We start from the raw sequence: 9,514 nt of genomic DNA, 5'->3' as shown, positions 1-9,514 counted from the left end.
TTCAGGTTACAATTAGGGGAAATTTGTGTATAACAATATGATTTCATTTGTACTTACAGGTTAATGATGACTAGGAATATTTGGAACATACATACCTGTTTATTTTTTCCAGATACAACGTAAACTCCTAGAGTGCAGGGACTCTGTCCCCTAACTCCTAATAAAAACGCCAGTTTATAAATATTTGTTGATGATGATCAAGGTGAGTCTTAGTTTCAACAGAATCAGGTGAGGCAAGAATTAGAAGTGAAGAATAATGCAGTTTCACTTTGCCTCAAAATATGGGCAAGTGTTGCTGGAGAGAAAATATCACAGCAAGAATAGAAAACTCTCTAGAGTACAACAGGAGTAATTAATATTTGAATGATTCAGTGTCGATTACTGGTCACACTGACACTATTAGCTGAAGTATGAGGCAGAAATGTCACACAATGAACTGTACTTTTTCTAAGTGTTCATCCCAAATGGTATGGTATATAGAGGAAAAAGCACTCTCCAGGGGTACATGCCATGCTCCAGGTCTTGATGCTGCCACATGGCCTAAATTATGGCATTTCAGGCATGTCACTTAAATTTTAAAATAATAATGATGAGTATAATTATAAGCTTCTATCATCTGGGAGAATTTGCTATATGCTAGTCACTGTTCTAAATGGCTTAACACCTACCTATCAAACTCTTTTGATCTTACTAGCAACTCTGAGAGACATTCATTACTTCCATTTAAGGAAGAAGATCCTGGGAAACAGATGGGTAAAGTAACATTCACAGGTCACACTGATGTTAAGTGGTGGAGCCAAGTGATGACTATAGGGAGACCCCGCTTCTTTTTCTTCTTTTCCTTTCCTAAAGCAATGAGGTGAAAATGAGCATGGTAGGCATTCACACCAGGCAGGAGGAGCCACAGTGCTCAGGCCTATCATGGGGTGATGGAGTGAAAACTCTGGGAAGAACCAGGATCATGTCCTCACAGGGAAACCTGATGCAGGAGGGCGGCCATATGCAGGGAGCCCCAGATGATGCCCATGAGATTGTGCCAAAAGGTGATCTCAAATAGCACTTAGATCTTCTGGAAAAATTGCGACAGATGAAACAAGATGATACCCACATACAGAAACATTAGATAATGTATAAAGTACAAACACCAAAAGAGCTGCAATTAAAGGCCACTTTTAGATATTAAAGGATGATCTTTTTATGATTATTAACACGGAGAAGTGTTTTGTTCAACCCTCATAAGCACTGTTAATATGCCATTGGTGGATGACCTTTAATCACTGTGATTTAAAAAGTGATCTTAATGGCTGTCTGGATGGCTCAGTCAGTTAATCATCTGCCTTGGGCTGAGGTCATGATCCAGGAGTCCTGGGATAGTCCCATGTTAGGCTCCCTGCTTAGCAGTGAGCCTGTTTCTCCCTATGACCCTCCCTCCCTCAAGTGCTCTCTGTCTGTCTCTCATTCTTTCTCTCTCAAATAAATAAAATCTTTAAATAAATAAATAAGTAAATAAAAACAGTGTTCTTAAGGGCCATCTGGGTGGCTCAGTCGGTTAAGCGTTTGCCTTCGGATCAAGTCATGATTCCAGAGCCCCTCTGCCATTCTCCCTGCTCTATCTCTTTATCTCTCTGTCAAATCAATAAATAAAATCATTAAAAGTAAAAATAAAAAATGTTATTAGAAGATACATAGATGGGGATGCCTGGGTGGCTCAGTGGGTTAAAGCCTCTGCCTTCGGCTCAGGTCATGATCCCAGGGTCCTGGGATCGAGCCCCGCATCGGGCTCTCTGCTCAGTGGGGAGCCTGCTTCCACCTCTCTCTCTCTGCCTGCCTCTCAGCCTACTTGTGATCTCTGTCAAATAAATAAAAAAATCTTAAAAAAAAAAAGAAGATACATAGATGAAGGGGCATCTGGGTAGCTCAGTTATTAAGTCTCTGCCTTTGGCTCAGGTCATGATCTCAGGGTCCTGGGATCAAGCTTCACATTGGGCTCCCTGGTCAGTGGGAAGCCAGCTTCTCCCTCTCCCACTCCTCCTACTTGTGTTCTCTCTCATTGTGTCTCTCTCTGTCAAATAAGTAAATAAAATCTTTTTTTTAAAAAGATACATCCATAAAGATTTTTTAAAGATTTTTTCCCTTGGTACTTAATTCTTTTATTTATTTTCTTGATGGGAGTGAGTTTTATAACTGCAGCACAAGCAATTTGAGGTCTTTAAAGTAAGCTCTCACTGGTGAGGTGATTTTCTGAAGAGGGCTGAAGCATCCTAAACTCCCAGAGGTCCAGGCTGAGGTGTAAGGTGTACAGGAATAGTCACAGTGCTGGAGATTCCTGTAGGTATTGTTGCATGGTTGGGTAGGGCCAGAGGCTTAAGTGGGCTTTTTTGGTAGACTTTGTTTCTTGGTATACAGTAGCAGTCCCTTTTTACTCTTTCCTGATTCTGCAGATATAGGAGCAAGTCCTTGAAACACTCATGCTTCTAGAAACACAGTCTTTAGCAGGGTGGACTGTCCTTGCCACAGCAGAAATGAGGTGGCCATGATGGGGACACGGGAGGCAGGGCCGATACTTGATTCATTTAACATATAAGATTCTCTGTAAGAGATGATCAGTATTGCTATAATGTTAATTATTTCAATGCCTGTATTGACATGTGAAATATACATGGTTACCATGCAATATTTATCTACTATGAAGAAAGGCATTCAGAAATGCCAGAACAATTAATTTGTTTCACAAATATTTACCAATAATCCAGGACCAAAAGAAATATTCCAATTGTAAAACAGGCATTAAAGAAATGAGGGTTATGCTAAAATGAGCAAACTAATTTCAAGATGATAGAAGTTCTGTCTATAAGACTTTTAACTTCTCAAAAATACATTTGGGATAGACTAAGAAGTGGAAACAACCAAATTCTGAAATCTCTCAATTCATTTTCATATAAGTGGCATTTCCAGTCAAGAACATAAATGACTACATTATGAGAAGTTGTTAACACTATCTTTCCAGATACATCATGGCCATAATAAACAAAGTTTATACTACTATTTCTGAGGTTGTGCCTTAATACATAGTCTACATAGACTATCGTAGAGAGCATAAAGAGAAAGGTGACAACATTCTCCATAGGTTCTGAAAAGAAGCAGCTGTAACCCAAAAGGGCTCCATTCTATGCTTTACTTTGTGGTGTTTTATGAACTATGTGAAGGCTAGACAAAAACAGAGGAGGCAGAGTAAGTAGTCTAACAGAATTTCCAAGAAGAAAAAAGGTAATGGGAGCCACTTTCTCTCAAAAGGTAACATCAGCTGATAATGAATGTGGAAACCTGAAAACGTGAGTAGTATTTTTTAATAGGACAGTGAGAAGGTGGTACTTCGGATGGCATGAATGGCTATGTTAAAACAGAGCAGTAATTTGATATATTTTTACTAAAATATAAATCAAATTCTAATGATTTATAATGAATGGCTCAAGATTTCATCCAGCTAAAAGACTTGGATGATCTAACCCTTTCCAAATACATTTGGAATGGAGATTTAATTGGATGTTCTATTTAGAGTCTGTGCTATTGAAAAAGGCTTTTATCAACATCAAATGGGCATAGTAACATAATTCAACAAGCAAGCAAGTAATGGAATGAAATTAAACAAAGGAAAACATACACCCACAAAGGTGAACTAAGCGTTGGAGGGCTTCAACTACATTTTTTTTTTTTAATGCTGAATTAAACACAAAATGTCCAACACAGTCTTCCCAGCAAGTACATTATTTGTTGGAAGCCAGAATGCTGCTTCAATGCATTCTGATTCCTTATTTTGTTACATAATAATATGCTTAAAAAGCAACACATTGTGAGCTTGGGAGCTGTTAGGCATTTATTTACCATGGTGGGTTAATCTCATTCAGTGAGGTATAGAAACTCAATAATGAGTGCTACAGTATATAAGCTAATTGCTAGGATAAAACCAAATGAATAATTACTTAACTCCAGAATGAGGCCTGCGGGAATTTTTCTTTAATAAAGGTTTAATTCACCAGTGATAATGAATGCAATCTCACATACTACTGAATAACACCATTAGCATAATGGCTGCGATACAAAAACTATAATTAGAACTAAACAGAAACGTTAATTACAACCACCAAGGTACTGAATGAAATACTGTTGTTTAAGAAATTGACCTGCTTTGCTGTCATGCTTTATGGGTTCAAGGATATCTCTGTAATTAAATATATATATAAATAAATATATATGTGCATATATATAACCATCAAATAGAGTTTTTTTTAAATCATCCTACTGGAATCCTTTTAAGTGTAATAAACACATTAATGAGAAATCGTCTAGAATTTGAAATACAAGCTAAACATAAAAATGATTAAAACCTTTGTTTTTTACCTTGATTAAATGCAATCATCAATATTTGTGCTAAAAAAAATCCAATATGAGAGAGAGTAGGAGTCTCCAATTTTGCATTTTATTGGTGTTAGCTCTATATATGTTAGGAAAGCAGTTGTTAAAAATGTACAGATTAATAAAATGTGAAATTATTACTATAATAAGTTAGAAAAATAAGTTGCATAATCAATGAAAAAAGTCAAAGTACTAAACTAATGGTTCTAAAAAGCTGTGATTCTTAATATGTATATAACATTAAAGTGCACATATAATAAAGGATTTCTGTATCTAGATAGATATATGTTTTTAAGTATTTTGAAATGAAATATATTCTCGTCTCCATTAAACATCAAAAACAGTAACAATAACCATAACAACATTTTATTATTATATAAATAATTTCAATGGGAAATGCTTAGAAATACTATCAAAAAGAGAAGTCATATGTCTCAAATACATTTTATTGCCTCCTCTGAGATATTAATTTTTCATAATCTTTATTTTTAAGATAGAACTTCAAAAGAAAATAAAAATATACTAGGAACCAAATCAATAAGACTGGAAATATGTATCCCTGGCTACTCTATTCCTTTCCCCCATTACTCACTTTTAACAGAATGAATGACTCTCTCACTATTTTCCTATCAATCCCTTCCCTCCATTACAGTGTATTTTCCAATAGTCCAACACAATTTTTGAGTTCATACTTGTAGCATCTCCAGTAATGCACCTGGAAAGTGCTTCTCTTCTCACTATCAGCTAACCCATAAAAACTCCATTCTTTAATGAAATATTACCTGGTAATAATTTATACAACAGATGTATTTATCCTTACAATTTTCTGAGGCCTGGATGATTGCTCACCACAGGTGGATTCCTAACCATAGCATCCACCCTGACAATAGCCCATGAGGGAACAGAAGTGAGAGAGTATTAGCTGAGATGTATCCTTTCCCACACTGCTTCATATCCTCTTATAGTAATAAACTGTACGAGTAGAACCAATGGTTTTTTGCAAGTTTCTCTTTTGCCAACTACCATCCTGTGGAAATGTGTCTAAAACAATTAATCCTGGATGGCCAGCTTTGATTTTTAAACTCCGGACTCATGTTGGGGATTCTAATAAGTGACCATAACTCCTAAGTAAGTCTTTGACCAAAGAAAGCTTCTCTTATACCAGGGAATGTCATCTTCTTGCACACTTTTGGATGGGTTACAGAATGTAGGGTAGAAAGGGAGGAAAAGACCATGATATAGCAAATTAGATGAGTCAAATAAACTCTGGCCCCAAAAGGATGAGTGATCGCCCTCCTTACTTAGATATTTATCTAAATACCTGATGGGTTGTTCCAACATAATGATTTACAAACTACTCCCTGCTTGGTTTTGGTCTATACACATCTTCTTCCTTCTATTCCCTACCTCAGTTAATAGTAACACTATCAGCGACTAATACTATCTACCACCCAAACAGGAAATCCAGAAATTTTTCTTTACATTTTTAAATACAGTTAAGTAACAACCTTAATCAACCGTTGTCATCCTTAATAACTCTCTCATTTTTTTCCCATTAAGAAGGGAAGGGTAAAGAAGAGAATAATAGTTTTCTCTCAAAAAACTTGGGCAAGTTTTAATTTACCTTGAATTAAAAGAACTTTTTAGATCTATGAAAACCCAACATTAGGATTTTAAAAATAAGCATGATATTATCATTTTTGGAAAATGTGTCACCAACTGATGATCACAAATGTGGATTAAGTTCTAACTGTCCATCCAAGCATGCATAGAAATGCTAGTTATCACATTTTTAACTCCCCAAAACATACATGTTGAAATTCCCTCTAAATGTATACAGTAAGAGAGATCTCAGGTTTCTTGAAATAACCAAGCCTACAATTTGCCTGTCTTTCTAAAGGAAGAGAAAGAGGAGGATCCTAATGCTTCCAGCAATCAGTACTTTTACCCTTGTGTGATCTCTGCAGTTTGAGAATGCATGCACAGTCTGAAAACATTCACCTTGCTATGGACCTTGAACCATTCCGTAAATACAGAAAAAAATAAATTAAGTTAATTCAAGTGCTGTTGCTGCTGCTAACACTGTCCTTCAAGAGGAGGGGAAAAAAATGGTGGGTGTGGGTAAGGAGTAGGACTATAGAGAAGGAAATTCGGAAATGGCACAAAAATCTACATTCTGCCTAGAGCTTACTGGCATATAAATTTCTTAAAAGGAGAATCATAATCAAACACAAACCATCTGTTTTGTTGTATAAAAATCAGCAACCATGGTTCCAGCATGTGGCTCTATCCAGATACAATGCTATTCTCCTTTTTTTAATTTCTTGCATTTTCCACTTCATAATATATAAAAACTCCTGTCCAAACAGAGCCTGATACTACACCCACAATAAGATTCAGCCTCCTCTGTATTTTTGATTAACTTGGGCCCAGCAGTCGTTTTTAACAGCTAACATTTTCTGTGAGTTACAGTGTGCACACTGCTGAGACATAAATGCAAAGTAATCACTCTAATAAGTAGATATAAACACTGACAATAATTGCAACAAGTCTCTGCAACAAATAAGTGGATAGGAAGAAAAATAACAAGTGGTAAGCCAGGAAATAGGTTTCAATACAATTGCATGAGTACAAATGTCATTCAATGCTCTGATCTTTTGTTGCATTTAGTCATTTCAATACCCCAAAGTCACTAATGAGCTTGTAATTTCAATGCCAAAAAATGAGTACCCTGGTTAAGAAATAAAAACAAAAACCAAGACTTCATTTTTTATGTTTATGCCAAAGATACCAACAGAGAACTTGAGGCACTTGGGTGACTACATCACTTCTATAACACAGAGAAATTACAACACCTCAGTCCAGAACAAAACAGGGCAAGTCTTCAGCACTCTTTCTGGGAAGAATAGGCTGTAAAGTGGGAGGAAGCTGGACAGATGGGAAGAGCAGAGAAAAAGCCAAAGGAGCAAGATGAGGTTGGAGAAGCAGGCAGTGATCAGAATATGGAAAGTTTGATAGGGAAGGATAAGAGGAACAGGTATTATGTTAAGCACAATGAAAATATGAGAGGATTTTAAGCAAGGTAGCACCATGACCTACCTTATGTGTCTAAAAGGTTACCGTGACAGCAGAATGGGTCAAGAGTAAACCAAGAAAACCACCTATGGGTTGTCACAGTAGGATGTTTGGTCTTCAGGAATAAGACTGTAGATAGGAATAAGCAGAAAGAACAAGTAGATTGAGGACAGGTATTAGAAGAGAAAATAAAGAAAAAGAATAGACAAAGAATGAAACCAGTTTGGGACTTGGGCATAGGAGAGAATAAGGATGCCATTCACAAAGACAAGGAATACAGGGACTAGGGAAAGAAAGTTCATACAGAACTGAAGTCAACAATTTTCAGGTGTCTGATCTATACCAAGCACTGTCTACTACATACCATAGATATTGCCATTGCCTTTTAATTAACAGCTTGTAATCTGCTACGACACAGAGAGACAATATGTATGTGGTCATTGGAAAATAATAGCTAACACATAAAATGTATTACGTGTGCACTAAGCACTAATATAAGTGCTTTTATTCATATAAATCCCATACAAATTCACTTCACAGGTGAGTAAACTGGGGCCCAGAGAAGTAAAGTAGCAAGATCACAGTCATTTATCACCAGCTGATAAATGTTAGAGCCAGGACTCAAACTGAGGCAATTCGCTTCCAAAATCTATGCCCTTAAATTTTTAACCCACATAGCTTTCAAGACATAGGCTCATTTATGTTTGTGTGTATACACACACACACACACACACACACACACACACACACACACACAGAAAGTTCTAAGGTAAAGGTATAATAGAATAAAGATTGATGTCGACTCTAAGCATCTGGGAATGCAGAAAAGCTACTCCAAGGAGGGCAGTGCACGACAAGCCCTGATGGCTAGCTAAGTTTTTTTTGTTTTTTTGTTTTTTTGTTTGTTTGTTTGTTTTTTACAGAAAGGAAGAGCAGCGTGTGGTTGCTAGGTATGTAAAATGATTAAGATAAAGGCACCTTAGCTAGAGGATCCAAAGAAATCTTGACAAATTACTTGCCCTCAGATATAATTTTGTCTAGATCAAGATTTGCCTAAAAACAATTGACATTAAAAGTGAATGTCTATTCTAAGTTGGTAGAGCGGTTTGTCTAACAGTGGTGAGATTTTGATAGCTCATTACTTACATGATCCGTGAGCAGTGAGTGTTCTACTACCTTGAAGGAGGAGAAAATATTTAGCTGCATGAGATTAAGCAAATAGAACAGACATGCAGTTTCCCTCTACAGGCTTTTGTACAGAGAAGTGGAAATACCTTTAAAGAATGGCCAGCAAGAGTTTTCTAAAAGGAAAGTCACATGGGGAGGATAGAGGGACTGTGTGTGTGTGTGTTGGGGGGAGGGGGATGATCACATCTTTTTGTCAAAGGTTATTTAGTTTGTTCCAATCCCTTCGTGATTGGTGATTGTGAGTAATGCTATAATGAACATGAGGGTACAGGTACCTCTTCGATATGCTAATTTCATTTCCTTCAGATATGGAAGGAGTGAGATTGCTGGATAATAGTTCTATTTTTAATTTTTTGAGGGAGCTCCATACTGTCTTCCATGTGGCTATAACAATTTACATTCCCACCAACAGCGTATAAGGGTTCCCTTTTCTCCACATCCTCACCAACATTTACTATCACTTGCTTTTCTGATAATACCCATCCTAACAGGTATGAGATGATATTTCCTTGTGGTTTTGACTTATATTTCCCTGATAGTGATGTTGAATACTTTTCATGTGCCCATTGACCATTTCTATGTCTTCTTAAAAAAAAAAAAAAAAAAAGCCTATTCAGGCCAATTAAATCAGGGTTTTGTTTTCTTGCTATTGAGTTGAGTTCCTTACATATTTTGGACATTAACCCCTTTCTTAGACATATAGTTTGCAAATACTTTTTGCCATTCCATAGACTGTTTCTTCACCTTGTTGACTCTTTCCTTCACTGTGCAGAATTTGCTTGTTTGTTTTTTGATATAATTCCTTTGTCCAATTTTGCTTTTTTGTTGCCTGTGCTTC

General features: G+C 36.5%; 1 pseudogene; it reads right to left on the bottom strand.

The window, feature by feature from the left end:
• Positions 1–2,209: 2,209 nt before the first annotated feature.
• Positions 2,210–2,535, bottom strand: LOC111153013 (annotated as a pseudogene).
• Positions 2,536–9,514: the final 6,979 nt, after the last annotated feature.

This window comes from Enhydra lutris, unplaced genomic scaffold (assembly GCF_002288905.1).
Source record: "Enhydra lutris kenyoni isolate GAN:26980312 unplaced genomic scaffold, ASM228890v2 scaffoldscaffold3, whole genome shotgun sequence".
In the NCBI taxonomy this organism is placed as follows: domain Eukaryota; kingdom Metazoa; phylum Chordata; class Mammalia; order Carnivora; family Mustelidae; genus Enhydra; species Enhydra lutris.
Note: the sequence above shows the minus strand (reverse complement) of the source record. Positions and strands in the feature narration are given on the sequence as shown.